A 21771-nucleotide genomic window follows, 5' to 3' on the forward strand; every position below is an offset into this window, starting at 1 on the left:
TTTGAAGCTAAAAATGTCAAGCCTAAGTGCTTATAAATTCATATTTAGACATCAGACATGAAGAACCACACCCTTATACTGTTCATCAACCACAAGCTTCCATGCAGATAATGAAAGGAAAAGGCCAGACTTTCAAAAATTACCATACAAAGCAAATCTTCTTGAGATCTCATAGGAATTTTTAGTGTAGAGACAGTTGATTTTTCATTAAAGTAGGTGCTCTTCCATTTTGCCTTTTACTAAACAGTACTGAGTTGAGCAAATGCGATAGACATAATCTTGTATGTTATGATGATTTAGAGGATATGTCTCATCTTTGTGTGTCCAGAAAACTGCCTGAATCAATGGCACACAAGGCCCTGCTTTCTCTCTGGCACAAGGGATACACGTAAGCAGTCCAGCCCAGACTCAGCAAGAGAAGCAAGGAGAGCAATCAAGTGTGTCAATGAAGCATGATGCATGATGTTGACTCAGATTCAAAACACAGGTAGTCTGGAGAGTATGGCACTGCTGTGAGTCTCATTACACTACTCCCTAAATAATAAGTTCTGATACAATGCTAAATTCCTATAGATATGCTGCATTTAATTGGGAAGTTAGCTTTGTCAGCTTTACTAAGAAATCTTCATAAGAGGCCATAACATTTTAATACAGTTTTAAGATCTGATGGCTAAATTAATTATCTTGGGTTTGGAAAAAAAGTATTTCAAATCTCTGTAATGTGTATCTGTAGACAATTTGAATATAAAAATATCATACTTGCAATATCAATCAGCTTCAAATACTTTTTGGGAGGGAAACTGAGTGTTGTGGGTTAGAAATGGTACTTCCCATTTTAACGCTCCCACTGAGATTTTCCAAATCACATCGTTGCTCTCTTGCTCCACCTCCTCCTCCCTCTTCCCCCTGGAGTGGGCTGGAGAGGAGAACTGGAGACAGAAAAGATAAAGATCATGGGCTGAAATAAGAAAAATTTACAGGAAACAGAACAGGATAAGAAGACAAACAGTGTCAGCAAAATTATTAAGAACAAAAGTGTACAAAAGAGAGAGTGTGATTCACATGGAAGATGCTCTCCCACAGTGCCCAACCTGACCACAGCCACACTACCCCAGCTGCTACCCCAGCTCGGAACTAGCATTACCCAGCCACTCCCTCCAGCTTGGAACCAGCATTCCCCTCCATCAGGGTCAGAGCTGGCATTACCCCACCACTCCCTCTGCCACATTTATTCAACCGCAAGGAAACGCTTTTCCCCAGAAAGGACTCCCTTCCCCCTTGCCCCTGGCAATGATGTGAGATGATACAGAATAACCTCTTGATCCCAGCTATTTTCCTGAGAAAAACAGCTTGTTTGTGATTATGGTTGTGTAACAATTTCTGCAGCTGGATACACACCCAGACTAGCTATTTGCCCTCTTCAACAGGACAGGATGAGAAAATTGGAAGAAAAAACTAAGGGGTCAAAATAAACATAGGCAGACTGCTTATTATTTACCATAAAAGACAAAACAAGCTCAGCTTGGGAAAAATTTATTTAATTTATTGTCAAGTAAAGTAGGTTCAGGTAATGGGAAACAAAGGGTTCAAGTAATGGGAAACTCCCCAGAGTGGTCAAGGTGGGATGGGTGATTAAGTGTCATGAGCCCATATCAGCTCCTCTCTGCCTCTCATTCTTCCTCACAGTTTTCTCCTGCTTCAACGTGGGCTCTTTCACAGACTCAATTCCATTGCAGATCTATCAGGAACTGTCTGTCCCTGGCATTGGGCTGCTCCAACCTCTTCTTACAAAAGACCACCGCTGCAGCATCTCTGCTACCAAAACTTTGTCATGTACACCAAATATAGTGACAAAGCAGCATTGGGAGAACCCATTTCAACACCTGAATAAGGACCACTTATGTTCTTTCTGATTTTTTAAGAGAAAATCAAAATGTCATTGTCATTCTGATATCAGAAAGAATAGTTTTCACCAAGTGTCACTAAGAACATATATATGTACAAATGCATGTTGGCCAAACAGTCCTATTTATTGAAAGACAGACTAGCATTACCCTTTCTGGCAATGTGAGAGTTTACATGAAGAGAAAGACAACACATCTTATTGCCTTCAAAAAAGAATTCTTCACTTAATCTGCATCTGCTCCAGAGGTATACACTAGGAATTTCATCCTCCAGATGGGAATTGACAAATAAGCTTGTACAAATGATAGTACATCTGACTTTTCTTACCCGTCAATCTTAGAATGTCATCAAAGACTCTACAATGGAAGTACACATCTCACTCCTCTCACTGCAAAAATTTTATAACTTTTTCAGATTTAAATATCTAACTTTGATACCTAAAGGAAGACAGATTATGTATTTTATTCCTTGGATAAATTCTACAAGTAATGAAAAAAACCCCTTAGTTTTTGTGAAGTGCTATCATAAAGAAGGTTTTAGTTATCCAAAAAGCATCCACGTGTGCCTTTTCCAGTCTCTCTGTTACTGTGAAGGGATATGCTCAAGCCATGTAATACTTAGGGACACAGACTTCAGCTGTTAAAGAAGCCACAGGACACACACAAAAAGAGACCTATCTTAATCTCAGTGATGGTTTCAGTCCCTAGATGAGAGCTTCACTAAAAATGCATTTGTAATCATTTTTTCTTTTCATAACAAAACCAGATACTTGGTAGCTCTATGTGACTCATAATCTAAATACATCAAAGGGCAAGAATGACATTTTCTTACTGAGCTGAGGTTTTACACTATGACTCCAATAAGGAGTTTGGTGGAAGAATGAGATAAAACAATTTGCTTTTCTTCACAGTGTCTAGCTACTTCGGCATATAAATTCTATAATTAAATCAATGCAGGGGATAAGGCAAAAAAGTGAGGTTAAATGTATAAGAATTGCAATGTAACTCTTTTCCACAATATGAGGAACTTGCTTTCCTTGAATGAAAAACTACGTTATACATGAAAATAAAATACCTCTGTTGTGGGAATTTTGAGCTAAAATTTATTTGCTCTAAAGAACACCAAGCTGAGGGATGCAGCTGATGCACTAGATGGAGGAAATGCCTTCCAGAGGGACCTTGACAGGCTTGAGGAGTGCATCCAGGTGAACCTCATGAAATTAACAGGGCAATGTGCAAAGTCCTGCCCAGAGAAGCTGTGGGTGCCAAATCCTTGCAAGTGTTCAAGGCCAGCTTGAAAAACGTTTTGAGCACCCTAATCTCATGGAAGGTACCCCTGCCCATGTAATCTGGTTTGAACTAGATGATACTTAAAGATCTATTCCAATTCAAATCATGCTATGATTCTAGAATTCTAAGTTGTTCCCTACTCTGATCCTTTGCTACCAAGGATAAGTCTTCCTTGCTCCAGACTTTTTTCTCTGGTGTCCAGGACCTGGGATTCCTGAGAAGAAAAAAAAAGAAAATAACTTGTTACTCCTTGGAATAAGGAGGATACAAGAGATTTTAAGACAAATGTGACATTAGAAAGTAACAAAAGACAGAGGAGGGACAGGTATAAATGAAACTAAATGTACGAAAAGAAAAAGGAGGAGGTAAGATGAATGTCAATTATTTTACAAGGCAAACACTCTGAAAAACTGTGTTTCGAACCTGTTTTGCAATCTTTAAAAGAGATACCGTTTTATTTTTCTGTAAGATTTGCTTTCCCTTGTCCACAGACAGCTATCTGTATGTAATGATTTTCAGGGCTGAAAAACATTCCAGGTTTTATTTAAACAGATTTGACAATTGAAATTGTACAGATCAGGTGTGTATTTATCTAATACTACTAAGAATAACTTCACATTTTGGGAAAGTGAGAATCACAGAACCTCGGAATAATTTAGATTGAAAAAGACCTCTAAGATCATCAAGTCCAACCCTTGACTGGACACTACTTTGTCAACTAGACCATGGTGCTAAGTATCACACCCAGACTTTTCCTAAACTTTTCCAGGGAAGGTGACTTATCCAGGGATGGTGACTCCACCAGCTCCCTGGGCAGTTCATTCCCATGTTTAACAACCCCTTCCATGAAGGAATCCCTCCTGATGTCCAACCTGAATCTCCTCCGGCACAGCTTGACACTGTCTTCTTGTCCTGTCACTGGTTGCCGGGGAGAAGAGACTGATCCCCTCCTTGCTGCAATCTTCTTTCAGGAGAGAGGTAAGGTCATCCCTGAGCCTCCTCTTCTTGAGGTTAAACAACCTCAGCTCCCTCAGCTGCTTCTCATAAGACTTGTGCTCTAGAGCCTTCACCAGCCTTGTTGCCCATCTCTGGACAAATGAGTTATTACAGATTTCTTTGGCACCTAGATCACCAAGACCAGTGCTGTTTTACTGTGGAAGCTGCAGATATTTCACTGTTCTGAGATAATATTTAAATACACAATAGAAGTACCTTCAGAATGTGAAAAAATATTAGGAAATGAATAAAGATTTGTTAACTCAAACATTATTTGTAAAACCGGAACCAAACATTTACCTTACAACTCCAGCTGACACAGTTTAAGCTGTGGATATGGGTATTTGAAGTACATATGTAAAAATCTTTAGAGAACCCAGAGAGTTTGAACAAATTTATTATTGAAAGCCAAGCAAAAAGACTGCAGTAAGCTGAAAAAAAAAAAAAGAAAAACGAAGTGTTAAAAGATACACTTTCTTTGTCTCGAGTGACTGCAGCTATAATAGAATAGAGGTGTTAACCTTTGGCTTGCATTTCCCACATCTATTTTTGAGTTTGATTAAAGCATGAAAATAGAACATTGCAGATTAATAATAGAAGGTTGGTTGAATTTTATTTTGGTTTATTATATATATAAACAAATAGACATGAACATATAATAATTACATAGATATATTTGACTAAGAATGGAAAGGGAAATGAAAAGAAGAGAAAGAAAAAAATAGTTGAAGGTAAAAATAGAGGGGGAAAAAGTAGGCTAAGAGTTTAATCTCCTGTTCTGTTTTGTTTCCGTTTGTATAATGAAGAGGTGAACCATTAGGCAGTATCAGGTATATAAAAACATCTGCTGGCCATTGTCACATGTCTGGTTCTTTCACTTCTCTGGAGCTGGTCTCCATATCTTGCATTCACCCAGATCTGAACCAAAACATTTGACCTGAAGACAGAATAAAATGATAGCCATGCATAGAAGTTTAAGAAATTCAGATTGCAGAGGATAATTAAATTTGTTGGAGTTTGCAAGGTCAATGATCACCTTTCTTTCCATGAAGGCATTGTACTCCATACACCTGAGGTAATTCTGATTCTAATAGCATGGAATGAAGACACCCAATAGTTATGGAGAGACAAGTAAATCAGTAACTTTCAGTGACCTTGTTTTCAATGCTTGTATACATCTCAGATGAGGAAAAAGCAATCATTCCCCTACTGGGCCTGAAAAGGGAACATGCTGTGAAGTTTTTCAAGAAGAAAGTGAACAGTACTTAATATGAGAGTGGTCAAATGCTGGAACAGGTTGCCAAGAGAAATTGTGGGATGTTTATACTCAATAGTCAAAAATGTACTGCATACAGTTCAAAGCAATCTGCTTGATCTGCTCTGCACAGAAGATGCATTTACAAACTAAATGACCTCTGGAGGTTACTTCTAAACTTCATGATTCTGTGATTCTGTGAACAATTTGTATACCTCTACCATTCCTTTATGACAGGATAAAGATGACCTAAAGTTATCCAAGCATCCCCTGGATAGTTCCAGTGTTAGATCTTGCTGTATTATACATCTTCAAAACTCACAGCTCAGTCCTAATTTTGGCCCATTTTAATGTTTGTTGCTTATTTGTTGGGTTTTGTTGTTGTTGCTCTTTTGCTTTGTTTTGTTTTGGTTTTGTCATGTCAAAGATTCTGATTCTGAGTCATATGACAAGCTACTGTAAAATGAAGGTATATTGCCTAAAAATATGCTTTGAAAGACGTACCCCTCTGGAGTTCAGCTATTAAAATTAGGACACCTGAACCATTAATATCTCAGAAACATCTGGGGGTTTGATGATTATAAGTTTTTCTTAGCATCATGTAAAACATGTGGCTTGTCTTGATTTGAACTGATTGTTTTTAGTTGTCAGATTACACAGATAGGAGATGCAATCTTCTGAAATATTTATGCCACTTCAAAATATTAACACTTCTGCTGATATCCACAATACCCTGGATTTGGGCTGCCTGATTCTTATAAACTTAACTTTCATGAAAAAAAAATCGTTATAACTGCCAGGATTTTTTTTAGAAACCAAGCTAACTGCAATTTCTCTCATTGCAGAAAAGGTTTGAGAAGTGATTTCCAAAGGCAGTAGTGGCAACTGAATGTCTTCTTACCAGGAAGTGTTAATGGGAAACATTTTACTAAGGCCATGAAGTGGTACAAGTGCAGACTGGATAAACAGCAAAAAGTATTAAAATATATGACACTGGTCATACTTTGTAAATTATTTTCTTCAGACTATAAAAATTAAATGTCCATGCAACATGGATTTAAAGACATGAACTAAAAAAATAAAGCATTTGTTTAACAGTAAAAGAGCTGTATTTCTAAATTTCTGTTTAATTCTAATGAGCTTCAGGTGTTGGGTTCTGCTCAGTAGTAACTGTATTTACCTGCTGATACTCAAATGTCTTTACATATCTATACCTAAGTGTCTTTATATGAGCCAGGTGTCTGAATTTAGACTACAGTCAACGGAAATCTAATCAGGAGAGTCAGGGATACCTAGAGACCAGTTCAGCTCATCTCAGGTTGCATACCAGGGGTTTGATTCTGTTGCCTACACATGAGAATCTAATACTGTTTGAGCTGTTGCAGAATATTCTGCCCACCTGCAGCCAGTGCAGGTTTTCTGTAGCTCTTGTGTGATTCCATTCCACTTTGAGAGAGACCTAACCAGTGTTAAATGAACCTGGTTTAATACAGTTGTCTGCTGTTAGGCTTTTGTATCAAATACTTCAGTTTATCATATTAGGTCTGTTTTTACAGCAAGCTGACGTAACAAGATCTTGAAGATATTGATGTATGCAAATATATAATAAATTTATACTGTGATGATGATCTCTCTAGAGGCATAAAAGAGTCTTTTGTTTTATAAAATCCTACTGCTGTTCTAAAATCTTTTTAAAGCCTGGAATCTTTTTGAATTAATTTTTTGTTTTAAAAAGTTACTTCATAGTTTTTAATACATTTTACATTATATCACTCTTTTTTTAGATATAATTGCACTTTCTCAGAAATCACATGAATGTACACACATCAGAAATTGCATAATGCTTTCAAAAATTATTTTGGGCAGTCCATTATAGTACCTTGACTCGTATCTCCTGCTGGGAAATGTACTTGTCATTGTGGGATTAAAAAAGTTATTATCTATTTTCTAGTATGGCTCTGTATGGACTTTAGGAATTGAAGCATAGCTATGATATCTTGTTTACAATTCTATTCTTAAACCTCGCTTTAGCTAACTAGGAAAAAGTAGTAATCGCTTAATGTTGAGCAGATCTAAATAATTTGTATCTGCAGCTTTCTACCCAGCAGCAAAACTCAGGAAAAACCCTGAAAACAATTCAAGCAATTGTGCATCTGCCAAGATTGGGAAGTTAAGGAGAAGCTAGTAGAGTATTATCTTTATGCACACTGGTCTATTAGGACTTCTGTATTGTGATGGGTTGATCCCGTCTGGACACCAGGCGTCCACCAAAGTCACTCTGTCACTCTCCTCCTCAACTGGACAGGGACAAGGAATTGTAATGAAAACCTAATGGTAAACCTCAAGGTAAAGATGGGGAGTGATCACTCACCAGTTAACATCATAGGCAAAACAGATTCAACTTGGGGAATTTGGATTAATTTATTACCAATAAAATCAGAGTAGCATAGTAAGAAATAAACCCCAAATCCTAAAACACCTACTCCCCACCTGTCCCTTCTTCCCAGTCTCCGCTTTTCTGCTGAGTTCTCTACCTCCCTCCCCACAGCACTTCAAGGACAGGGAATGGGGGTTGCAGTCAGTTCATGACATATCCCCACTACTTCTTCCTCAAGCACACGTGCACCAAGGCTCACTGCATCACTCTGCTCCTTTGTGGGTTTTCAGAGAACAGAATGGAACTGGAGAAGTTCTTGGACTGGCTGTGGCTCATGCCTTTACCTCCTTTCAAGCCTGTACTGAACTACTGCTGGGTTGGTTAAGGGGTTGAGTGCATCCATCACAGACACCTAAGACATTTGAGACATCCACACTGAACTGGAATATATGTCCAAGGATGTCACTAAAATGAAACACAATGCCTGTATTAAGGCACTGGAATCACATTTTTTGAGATGCCTTTCTTACACAAGCAGCATTCACATTTTACTAAGGCCTCTATTTTTCTGCTTGTAAATATTCGGATTTTATTTTTACCATCTACACTTTCACTAGCTTCTATTCATGTCAGAACAATAGCTGCACTAAAAAACCACCCAGAATAACCCCAAGGACCTCAAGAACTGAGCCTTCAATAGCAATGATATAAGCTGAAAGAGCAGAAGAAAGAGACAATATGAATTTTGTATGAGTCCTGAAGAGTTGTCACAGAAAACAGATAGCTAGAGACTAGTAGCAGATTATACATATTTGGGCAAAAATCAAATTCTGGACATGGATATATTCTCCCTAAAATCTAACAGTCTATCACAATGCATGTTGTTCAACCAGAACTTTTCTCAAGTGTTTTTACATTATATTTGGTTATCATCAGCTGTGAGTATAGAAGATGTTTGTTGTTGTTATTTTTCTTTGCCAAAATATGTCCCTGGAGTTATCTTACCATAACTTTCCAACTATTAAAAACACTTTATTTTCACACTGCCATAGAACAGATAACTTTTATTATCTTCTTTGCACACTTCTTACTTCCGTCTCTAATAAATCTCATTGATTTTCAGGTCCCTTCTTCCAGACAGCCCTAGTCTCTCTCCCTTCCACTTTTTTGTATTAAACTGCAGTTTTCTCTAGGTAATCTGAGAAACTCTGCAACTGACAACTATTTTTCCTTACTCAGGCCTGTTATAGTTTATGGGTGGGATTCATCTTCTGATCTGTTTCTATCAAATGAAGAGAGGTGAGAATTAGTTTAATTCTTTTAGCTACGGGGTAATGTGCAAGTTCATGCTGAGCTAGAGGCGAATTGAAGATTTCTTCTTAAAGAATTCCTAAAAAAGAAAGTTCTTTCCACCCTGTAGAGATAGTAGAACCTTTTATTCCCAGGCCTGCAGCTGACTCCACAGCAAATCATTTGGTTAATTTTATTCAGATTCATATTTCCAGCTGTTTGACCAGATATCTTAAATCATGCAGACCTATATTCAATGTCTATATTTCGTATCTATTTATGTCTTTCAATGGATGTGACAAATTAATTGTTCATGCAATACATTCATATAGCAATGAATTCCTTTTATTACAGGAATCACAATCATTAATCCTTTAAAAATTATGAAAATCTATTTAAAAGTAACCCTTGTTACTATTTGTGTTTTCTCCCGTTACACACTGTAAAAGCTAGGCTTCCGTATATTGCAGAGAATTACTAGGTATTCTTCAGTTTCAAGCAAAACACATTCATTCTATCTATTCATTCCTTTATAGATATTTTCCTTTACCTTACATAGTCTATAACCTTTGCTGAATTTATAGGTAGCAACCTTATCCCTTCTTTGCCTTTGTGTCACCAGACTAACCAAGCCTAGTGCTTCCATCTCTTCTCATATAATAGACTTCCAATTTTCTACATTATCACAGAAGCTCTCTCCATCTGTCAGTTTGAATTCATCTCCTTTCAATATGAATGACCAGACCATATATTTCAGAGACCATCTCACCAGAATTTTGTATAATGGAACTAATATTGTCCTAACTCAGCTGACAAATCCTAGGACACCATCTGCATTATTCACAGCTGTGACATATCGGTACCTCATAGGACTGAATATGACACAGCTCCTTCAATGAGCCTGATTTTCTGCCCTCAGGTTTTGTCAGTGATTTTCTTAATAGTTTCCCATTACAAACCACAACATTTTGTACTATCAAATATTGTATTATTATGTCTATCTCTTTGGTACCATAATTCACCCAATTTTTCTCCTGTGAGTATGAACAGACAATTTAAAAAAAAATCAGATTAAAGTTGTGAAGCTACCGGTCTGTCAGCTAGAACTGATTCATCAGTTACTCACCAGTTAGTGAAATGTACACATCTGTACAAGTAACTTTCTGCAACACAAAGAATATCTTAGCCAAAATTGGCATTGAAAGTCAAAGTAACAGATTTTATTTTATAGAACAGAAGAGCAAACACTTTTGGAAGAAGATGTTTCCTTCTTTGTTTGTATTTTCTTCAATGACTTCATTCTGATTACTTTTACTCATTTAAGCAGTATATGTGTGGAATGAATCTTCATTATCTCCAGGATTACAATGATTTTTGCCTTTGCAACTTTGGTAAAATTCCTCAAGGTGTTCCGGATTCATATGTAAAATCATTAATTTCACGTAAGAGTATTGCTGAACTAACCCTTGAGAAACATTATTATTTCATCTTTCATCACATGTTTAATATCAATATTTCTGCTGTCTTCTTCCCTTTAATTAGAACCTTGATCATTTTGTAGTTCTAGTAATTTTTCTTTTCTCATCTGACCTGTAGTTTTCTACATGGTACTCTATCAAGTGCTTTGTTGAAGTGGAGACAGATGCATGCTTTGCATTTCATTCCTCTCATAGATTCAAGCCCATACACTCTATATGAAATACATGTGATATTCATATATATACATATAAATATATATATCATCAAGTAATCAGAAACCCCCTAAATTTTCTTTAAAACCCTTTTAATATTTTATAATTTTTCTTACATTACAATTTGTCCTATGCTTGGTATATTCAGATGACCAGATCTATATGCCGGCAGTAGTACATATAATTTTTCTTCAGTATTGTACTAGTTTGAAAACAAACCAGTGGGAGACACCAAGTCAGAATAACAATTTAATGGAAATTAAAGAAAAGGGGAAAAAAGGTAAAAGAAAAACACTGTCAAACTGACAGAGTCAAGGTACAACCTGACACCCTGTTAGGCAGGGTGGTGGTAGCAGTCTGGTAGAAATGGTGGCTGCAGTCCTCTGAAGCAGTGATCCTGTAGTAAAACAGTCTGCTCTTCCTCAGGAAGTCCAGTGGTGGCTGTGTAGCTCCTGTCCTCTGGAAATCCAGTGGGAAGCCCGTGTCTCTGGTGTTCAGCCTCAGCTTATACCCACGATGGGATGCTTGGTTCCTCCCTCTGGGTGGAGCATCTCACAATGGGGTAACGAGTCATGAGGCAAAGTGTTGATTAGGCTCATTAACAGAAGATAGTCCGGAGGGAGTTATCTCTGAGTCAGGCGGCAGGACAATGATGGGCAATTAACAGAAAGATAGTCTGGGGGGAGGAGGCAAGGAAACACTGCCCCACCTGATTTCAACAGCTGACGGGGGATGGTAATAGAATACACTGCAACCCAGGACAAGTATAAATAATACATTAAATATTTATCACTCCCATAGCAGAAACTAATATTTTTTTGTTGGTTTGAATTAGGATGCCTTATAATTACCCCTTTGAAAATTATCTAAATACATAAATGTTCCCCTTACATTTCTTTCCCAGAACAACCTATTTTAGAAGACTCACTGTTTACTAAGGCCTCTATATAACAGAAAATAATGTTGATTTGCAGTAATTAGGTTGTTGTCCTTTAACTTATTTCAGATAAATCCCAAACTTTACTAATTTTTCCAGGACAGCTGTAGAAAGACATGGAAAGACTAGGGTATTAACATTCCCAAGTAATTTTGGGTGCTCAGAAAAAGTAAACAATCATTATGGCTTCCAATTTCACAATTAGCTCTGAGTAAAGGATATTATAGAAGTTTCAGAGAAGAGGCAGATACTGAACACAGCACATACTTCTCTCTCAAGATTTGAAATGTCTGAAAGCTGTCCTATCACTTTTCATTAAGATATTGCGTATAAAGTTCCAAGACACATTAAAGACACATTAAAATAAAGATGTATGAAAAACCTCCATGTTCTCTTGGAGCTTAGAAAGGCTTTGGTATTTCAAGACTATTCTTTCAAAGGGTACTGAAGTAATTTTTTCATAGTCCTTTATTAGGACAAGATATTAGAATTGCTTTAAACTAAGCAGCTGTTGAATATAAAAAGGAAAATATTTTAAAAAATTTCTCTTTGTTCTGAGACTGGGATTAGAAGAGACATTTTGAAAAGTGATGACAGGTTTTGAATGACGGGACCTGGCTGGTTCTGGAAGAAGTAGCTTGACAGGTAAAGGCTGGAAGATTTTTATGAGATCTGAGAGAGATTCTCAGGCTAAAATTAATGAATAGGTAAAAGCTGTGCATGCAGCATGTCAGGCTCCTCCTATTAGGTGAAATATCTGTGCCTCACTTTATGACTGTCTGTTCAAAACACACATAACTTATGCATAGTCACATGCACAGAATGAGTACCACCAACCTCTGAAGGTAAAAGAAATTGACTATAGTCACGGCATGGAGTGTCACAGTGTGCCTCTCTCCCTTGCCCCTTGCTTAAGCCATAATCACCAGTGGAGTTTTGACAGCCACATCCAGCTTGCTGGGGACTTTGGGGGACAGACGGCAACATGGTGCACTAGGGCCGTCTAGAACAGTGACTCAGACCTCTTGGTAATACACAAATAAGTCAATCATGTTACTTTGAAAATAGTGACCCACCCAGGGCCTGCTGAGCTCCCCTGCATAGCAGTGAGCTTCGCACTAGGACCTCACCTTGAGCCGGGATGCCCCTCAGGGTTACTCTAGAGGCTGAGAAATTCCTTGTTACAACAGATGCTTGGTAAGTGATTAATAGTGTACCAAAATTTGAAATCTTAGCTAAGTGATATGTTGGATTCATTGTGCATATAGAATCCTTTAGACACAAACTGTTGACCAAGTCTGGGACTAAGTGTGAATCTAGATGCACCTAGACTCCTCTCTGATAACGAAAGGGTGGGTTCTTTCTGAGCCTCATGACTCAACAGAAGGTTGTCCCTGACATCTTTATCTGACCCTGTCCTCTATGCAGTAAATGACCAAATGTACCTTCCCATCCAATCTTGTTAAACCACTGTTGCATTTATTATTGAATTTTCATAATTAACTCACTACTTTATTAAAGTATATTGTTTCTTCTCTCTTACTAGTGAAGCATATCATTCCATTTGCAACAGTTTATCAGGACCTTTATAGGTATGCTTATCCATATAGTTATAAATGTTCAAACCATATTAGATTATTTAATATTTTGAACTGAACACTTTTAACTTATCAGTGACAGCAGTGAACTGTGCTGTAAGATCCGCAGACTGTTAAACAAATGTTTACTCTGAAAAGATTTATGCTTGCAACATAGAAGATGCTAAGACTAAATTCAGCATGCTAGAGCAATAGCCTATTAAACATTGCAGAGTTTGAGAAGATTGCATTTGCAGGGAAAACTTTGCCTCACCACTTTGAATATTTATGGCAATCATTCATAAAGCCATGTGCATATTAAATTTGACTGTTCCTTGAAATATTTCAAAGATGCGTTAGTTTCAATTACAATGAACTGAGCACCAGTGATAGTCAAAAAGGTTTTTCTAGACATCATTTTATAAGAAATCAAACAAACAAACAAAAGTATTTTCTACTAGTTTGTTAATTTTGTTGTATCACACAGTATACAATGAGTGTCGGGAATATCAACATGACTTGAGGTGCAATGCCAGAATATTTTACATTGTGGCAAGTTATGTAAAACTTGTTACATACACTGATAATAGGAAAATCATACCAAATTTAAATAGGTTCAGGTTAATTCATAAGAGAATTCTTGGTGCTTTTTTCGTCAGGATATGGACAAAGAGGTGAAAGGTTCTTGTAAATAAATGCTATATTTTCTCTATGAATAAAATTCTAATTATAGAAATGTTTTTATAAATATATCTCTACATTATGTCTTTTTTATAATAATTTCTTCAGCTGGATTTTATTCTCTTAGTTATTTAACAATGAAATTATTGTCACGCAGAGACATGATATTAGAAGAGGTATGATATACAACGACAATAAAATTTAGAAAATAAATCTGCTGATGTTAATCCTTTGTCAAGTCTTATGAATAGTAACACTTAAATTGCATTTCTGATGCTTTTGAGTAACCATAAATTCTTACATAAATCATATAACTTATGAAAATTTTGAAATACATGGAAATATGACTGCATTTGCACACAGAGGCCAGTACAGCTGTTATCTGTGCCCATGAATTACAGGCACTTCATTCTGAAAAACCGGCACTTAAAAAATTCCCTTAAGAAGCAATTTTAATGGCATCCTATTCCCATCAGCCTGGAAATTGCTTTCTATCTTTTTATGATATAAAAAAAATATGCAGATTTGTTCATTTTTCACCTCTTCATAAGTAATTGGAAAAGTCCTTTGTCTCTAGACCTACACCTTACCATCTGTTACTTTATTATACATAAAAACCATCATGTTAAGGTAATTAAATAATTTGGCTTTCTACAAGCATTTGTAGCATTTGTTTAAAGGCTTTCTGTTCTGTCTTAAATGGCAGAAGACAATTCTGCCAGAATAAAAAGAGGAAAAAAGATCTCAAAACATCATTTGTCAGGAAGGGTTCCACTTGGCTCAGTAGTATTTCAGCCTCCATATACCACTGCTCTTATAACCTTACCAGTCTCCACTATGCAAATCTTGGTTCTTCTAACATTAAGTTCCATTCTACTGAGCCAACAGTGTGACTTGGCCACCAGAAGGGTCAGCTGTGTCCTGGGGTGCATCATGCATAGCATCACTAGTTGGTCAAGGGAGGTGATTTTCCTGATCCACTCTGTGCTGCTGTAGCCTCACCTCAAGTCCTTGCGTGTAGTTTTAGGTGCCACAATATAAGAAAGACTTACAACTATTAGAGAGTGTCCAAAGGAGGGCCACAAGGATGGTGAAGGGCCTAGAGGGGAAGGCATAAGAGGAGTGGCTTAGGTTGCTTGGTCTGTTCAGCCTGGAGGAAAGACTTCATTATCTACAGTTTCTGCACAAGGGGAAGGTACTGATCTCTTCTCTCTTATGACCAGCGACAGGATCCAAGGTAAAGGCATGAAGCTGTGTCAGAGGAGGTTTAGGTTTGATATTAGGAAAAAGTTCATCATCCAGAGGGTAGCTGGGCACTGTAACAGGCTCTCCAGGGAAGTGGTCACGGCACCAAACCTGACAGAGTTAAAGAAACATTTGCACTATCCTGTCAGGCACATGGTGTTATTCTTGGGGCTGTCTGTTGTCCTGGTTCTGGCCAGGATAGGGTTAATTTCTGCAGTAGCCAGAAGGAGGCATGGCTAGGACATGGAGGTTATTCTGTACCACCTCATGTCATTGCCAGAGGCAGGGGGAAGGGAGGCCCTTCCGGGGACAAGGGGTTCCTTTGAGTTGGGTAAATGTGGCAGAGGGAACACTGGTTCCAAGAAATCACATGTGTATCTTGTACACTTAGTTATTTATAGTGCTGCTATTACTATTAATTTTCTTATCTCATTGCTGTTTCCAGTAAATTGTTCTTTTCTCAGCCTGTGATCTTGCCTTTTGCGTCTCCAATTCTCCTAAAGGGGAGGGCTAGCAGGGAGTAAGTGAGTGGCACATGGGTTTCAATAGGAACACTAAACTGGGGAATACCATTCCCTAAACCATGACACCGGTACAGGGCTAGAAATTGGATTTTGTTGATCCTTGTGAATACCCTTCCAAATCAGGATACTCTATATTCTACTTTTTCATCATCTTTTGAGTTATCAGCTCTGCTGACATGGAAACATTGAAGAGAGTTTAGGAAGAACAACAGGGAGCTATTTAAACAGGGAATTGCTGAAAAATGCAGGAACAAAAAGACAAGACCAAGATATGGATAAGTCAGGATGAATTTTACCAGTGTCTTAATTGAAGTCTACCTGTCTTGATGTCTTGTTACTAATCTAAATCTGAACAGTTAGAAGGGATTAATCTGGAGAACTAAATACTTCAGCATTAACCTGTAGTACTATGGGAACTATGACAGATAGAAGCATCGTCTGATGGTTAATGCTAAGATATATATAAAGATTCAGACGATTCAGAAGACATGTACTCCAAAATGAGGTCTTTGGAAATGTGCTTTCACTCACCCACAAATTTGAAAATGTAGAACTGCAGGATACCCAGAAATGAAGAAAAATGCCAACTGAAGTTCAGCCATGTCAACAATAAGTAGTACTGCTTTAGAATGGTTCTAAATATTCTTTTAGACTACATCAGAGTATGAATATAAAAAAATAATTTCTGTCTGAATTACAATATATTTGCTGCATGTGACTTAAGCATATCAAATAGCTTCAACATTGTATTTTCAAATGTCTAAAATGTTCCATGGTTTAAACCATTCATTCACGGAAGTAAATAAAATAAAACAAAACAAAAAGTTTTGCACAGTTATATAATTTGTGAGGATTCTATTTTAAAGTCACTGCATGATTTGCTACATTTGGAAATATCCAGAAAAACATAATTTCCATTCAATATTCTAATGTTCCAACTCTAAAGAGGATGCATTATATTTTTTATAAATAACACGGTCAAAAATTAGTCAGACTTTGATGAAGTAACAATCATAGTATTACTTCCATAATAAGGAACCAACTACACATATGTTCTGCTTCTCTTAAGTCCACAATGCTTGAAAACCTGACAAGATCAGAAATGAATAGGACGCAGCAACTTATAAAGAAACTAAACCATTATAGCTAAATTTTGTAAATACTCCAGAGTATGAATGATCAAATCATTTAAGACCAAAAAATTTGTACTTAACCTTAGACAGACACAGAAATTTTTTTTCATTACAAATAGAAAAACTGAGATAATTTTTCCCACATCATCACTGAAAAAAGGACAATGTTTTTTCATGTCTGTTCTCTCAAATACATGAAATATAGGCCCTCATGACTAGCCATTTATCTCATGTTTTGAATTTCTGTCTGTTGAAATCTTTGCTCCATCTACTTAGGATTGTTACCATGTAGACAACACAGCAATCCAGTTGACAGGTAGTTAATTATTCAGGTGTGAGCTTTTACACAAATCCTTTGTGGATTTTTATTTTAATTGAATGAAAATCCAATTAAACCAAAACCAACTGAACAAAACCAAGTAGCTTTTAGCAGCATGAATGCATTAGAATAGTGTAATAATTTTTTTTAACTTTATGAAAGAACTAAATCACATCTAAAGAAGGCCCACTTCATACTTTAACAAATAAATTCTCATAAATTTATAATAAACAATTATGTATTAACCATGGACTATACCAGTTATTCTTTTTCATTCAAGATACTGGGGTTTCAAAATACTCTGAAAGGATACAGTAAAACAGAAATTTTATAGATTTTGTTAAAATTCGTGATATGTTTAAATATCAAGTATGCCTCAGAGATGATGTCAACAATGTCACTTCCTTCTGAAATACTTTAATTCAAACCAGGCTCAGCAGCACACTCCTGCACAATCTAAAATAGACTGTTTGGGACTTTATTCCCTAATATTAATTGTAATGCTTACCCTCCCCCTACTTTCCTATAGTGTTCACTTACTTTGTAGCAAAGCCCTGCATTCTTTTATGGCTTTTGCCATTAGTCGAGAAGTGAATTCTGTGAGAATATCTCTTTTATTCTTATAAAATTTCCCAAAAGTACAAGAAAACAAAACAAAACAAACAAATAAGTATAAGCCAATAGGCCAGGTATTCTTTAAAGGTACTTTGTTTTTGACAACTGCACCCTCAGAAACAAGCCTGAAAACTACCTAGAATATACACTTGCAATCTGATTCACTTTTTCTTTGGAGATCAGAACAATTAAGTTTGTCTGAACAGTTTTTGTTCCCCCACACCTTAATGCCTATGAACATAGGGACCACTAGAAGGTCACTGTAGAGACCCTGGGCTTTACATGAATCACCAGAAAAATTTGACCTTACCAGATAAATAAGAAAAACTCTAGTATGTCCATGCTGAAATAATACTTCAGATAGTTGGCTGAACTATCTTGAGAACAAGCACTGTCAGAAGGATAGATCATAGACTCACAGAATCAACTACTTTGGAAAAGACCTTTGAGATCATCAAGTCCAACCTATAGTTTAGCACACTGCCATGTAGGTATTGTTTTATGGCCTTGAACTTTTTAAACACATTGTAGCTTACTCTAGTGACCTTAACCTCATCCTGTGACAATAACTCTGAACCATCCAGGTTTGCAGTCCTTTTCCTTTCATACTATTCACAGATGTATCAGAAACTGTAGGAGTCAATTTTAAGAATTTTAATTCTCTTCTTTTATGAGTAAGCAAAATATATCTCCTTGGGCCTGCTTGAGCTTTTTATCAGACTTCAACAAATTTTATTTTGGAGCTAAGCACTATTTCTTACGTATCTTGGTTTTATAAATCCAAATAAACATAAGAAAAGTTAAATGATGTAAACTGACCACTTATGTTATTTTAAACTATTTCATATTAGTTCCTGTTCTCCATTTAGTTTATGTACTTCTGATGGCCTACACTCTCTAATAGCTTAATTTAAATGCTTGTTCAGGAGAAAATCTATAGATTTTTGGGTTAGAAACTGAAAACACACACAAGAGTGTTTACCGTACTCTACATGCATATATTGACACAAGATTGAATGACACTGTTGGGGCTGCCTGAGGCAGCACAGCGTCCAGCTGCAGACGTCCTTGGCATCTGCTGCTGCAGGCAGGGGTCAGCTTCAGATAGCAGGGAAAGCTGTCAACTGCAACAGGCAGGGGTTGGCTGCAGCAAGGAGGGAAAGCTGTCAGCTGCAGCTTGCAGGGAAAGTTGGCTCCTTCTCGAGGAGCGAGCCCCAAACAAAGGTGGTGTAAAAGCGTCGGCAGAGGCAAAGGATGAGAGAGGGGTCTCTGTGTAGGTTCCATCTGGCTTACTGCTGGCAGAAAATCCAGGGACAAAGACCAGGGAAAAGGGGAAAGCACAGTATTTTATATGGAAGTGGAACAAAGGGAAACAACCAATGGGGATCGACTGAAGAGGAGGAGATAACAGGGGAATAACCAATGGGGATAACTTAGGGGAGGGAATTACATGAGTAGACCAATGGGGCATCGAAGAAGGGAGAACTAATACATAAGCAACTAGGGGAAATACATAAACATGAACTTACACATAAAACAGAATGGCGAACTCCTGAACCAATAAACTTAAAACATGTAAACTAAGAACCACTAGGAACATGGGAACTCGCTGTAACCACAGGGTGAGAATCAGACCTCTGTGTTCTGGAGGCCTGTCCACCAGTTCTCTGAATGCTCTATTGCAGTGGCCACTGCCACCTGCACTGCAACAATTGAACACACAATCTGGCCCAAGGACCATGTAGTCCTCCCTGGTGTTGGTAACAAGGAGAATAACTAAACAGCCTTGTAAACCAGATACGTGGATAACAGAAACTTCATTTATATTGGTGCTTGGAGATGAGCACGATTTGCTGATAAAAGACATATTTAGACAACATAAATGGATCAGAAATATTAAAGAACTGGTGTGGGTAAGAATGAAGGCAATTCTGTAAAAAGAAACAAAGTTAAGTTTGCTTGTGATTTATTATTACTTGCTGTCAAGAGATTATATTCATTATTTAGAAAATTTTATGTCTTATAGTACATGCAACAAATATATGCTAATCAAAGGTATCCATCAAAAACCTGATTACATGCTAGTATATATGATTAAAAAAAAATTATGCAACAAATTGTCTTGATCTTGAAGATGAATGTGAAAAACTGGCCAATAGAAAATAGCTAGCCTTAAACTGAATGAGTGACTGCTCCTTACATCTTTTCATGTTAAAACAGATTTCAATATGGACTGTAAGATCTCTCATATTAGAAAGCCCAGGTTTTTTGATTTTAAATAGACCTCAAGAAATCCATAAAATATAAGTCCCCCATTCACACTTACCGTAGGGACTCATGAATTTAAGATTGTTTCCTTCCTGCCTAGTATGTGTCAACGACTTAACAAGTTGTTCCATAACTCTTGCAGTTGAAGTTGATTCCATTCAGACAGCATGAAAGATTGATATCTTTGAGGAAGGTGTCTCAAGACAACAGTTTGACTAATGCTGTATTTTCGCTTTGGTTCAAGTTGTCATTTGTAGAAATCTTAAACATAGTTTGAACAACTGTTTTGTGAACTGTGGGGAGAAAAACAAACTTTCTCCTGCACATGGATAGAGTCCATAAAAACCAGCTTAAGAAATAAATAGTTCTATGTTCAGCTTTCAGATATGACCAGAATCAAGCAATTCTTCATCCAGTCTTTTTTGTTTGTTTCTGTTGAGCCCAGATCAAAATATTCTGTGGACTATCTAAATTCCCTTCTGAGCCATCAAAAGCTATCCATGAGCTATAACTTAAAATAAATGATAAATATCTGTACAGCTGAACGTTTCCTTTCCCCCTGTTGTGGTTTAGGAAGGGTACTCTCCAATTTAGTGCTCCCACTAAAACCATGCACCCTTTGCTCCCTGCTCTCCTTCCCCCTCCCCTGAGGTGGGCCGGAGAGGAGAACTGGGGGCATAAAAGGTAAATCATGGGTTGAGATAAGAAAAATTTACTGGAAACAACAATGAGATAAGAAAACGAACAGTAACAGCAAAAATATCAATAACAAAGTGTACAAGATTCACATGTGACTGGTTCTTATATTGAATTAGAATAATTATTTGATATACAGCAATATATTTTGATGTGCAGAAACTGATCAGAAAAAGCAAAAATGAATTGGTTTCCTAGCTCAACTCCAGGTCTATATTTACAAGTTCATCCAATTAAAAGACTTCTTGATTGTGAAAATATGGGATTTGGTATCTCACCACAGAAATAATTTGCAAAATGTATTTATGTCACTTAACACCTGTAAGTAGTGTCTGACTTCAAATATTATCAGTAGGGTATGTGTACGTGTGTGTGTGTGTGTGTGTGTCTGCAGTCTGGCTCTCCAAGGCAGGAAGATAATTGCACGTAAAATCTAGACTAATAAGGCTCTTCCAGTTGTATGGGTTTCAGCCTGAGCATGTCACTGCAGGATGGTGCTTATTCCTCAGCAATGGGCTGCAGGAATAAAGAGAAAACTGAAATGGTAGTATGGGGAGTGACATCTGCTGAGTGGGAGGAACTGTTGTATGGCATTGGAGCAACCATCCTGGAAATGGCAAGAAGAAATGTTCATATGCAATGAAAAAAGTTCAGATCATTGTTTTAGTGTTTCCCTTGCTGTCTCTCAAACATGCAACTGGAACTATGTAGATTTTAGTTGAATATTCCTTTGAGTCTTGACAAAGTATTTATACACATGGACACTATATTGAAAATTATGATTAAAAACCAAAAGAAAAACTACTTGAAGAAGTGAAATAACCTTAGTAAAGGAATATTTTTTATGTTTGACTAGGAAACAGAGTTGTAGTAGGTTGCACCTGGTTGGATGCCAGGTGCCCACCAAAGCTGCACTGTCACTCCCTCTTGTCAGTGGGACAAGGGAGAAAAAATATAATGACAAGCTTGTGGG

General features: G+C 37.1%; 1 long non-coding RNA gene across 1 annotated transcript in view; it reads right to left on the reverse strand.

The window, feature by feature from the left end:
* Window positions 1-1568: 1568 nt before the first annotated feature.
* Window positions 1569-21771, reverse strand: part of LOC125336502 — a 42967-nt gene continuing 22764 nt past the window's right edge. The window contains exons 2-3 of the long non-coding RNA XR_007207778.1: window positions 4491-4621; window positions 1569-3408 (exon numbers count right to left, since the gene is read on the reverse strand). This is a non-coding gene — a long non-coding RNA (uncharacterized LOC125336502). The remainder of the gene's footprint in view (window positions 3409-4490; window positions 4622-21771) is intronic.

This window comes from Corvus hawaiiensis, chromosome 2, assembly GCF_020740725.1.
Source record: "Corvus hawaiiensis isolate bCorHaw1 chromosome 2, bCorHaw1.pri.cur, whole genome shotgun sequence".
Taxonomy (NCBI): Eukaryota; Metazoa; Chordata; class Aves; order Passeriformes; family Corvidae; genus Corvus; species Corvus hawaiiensis.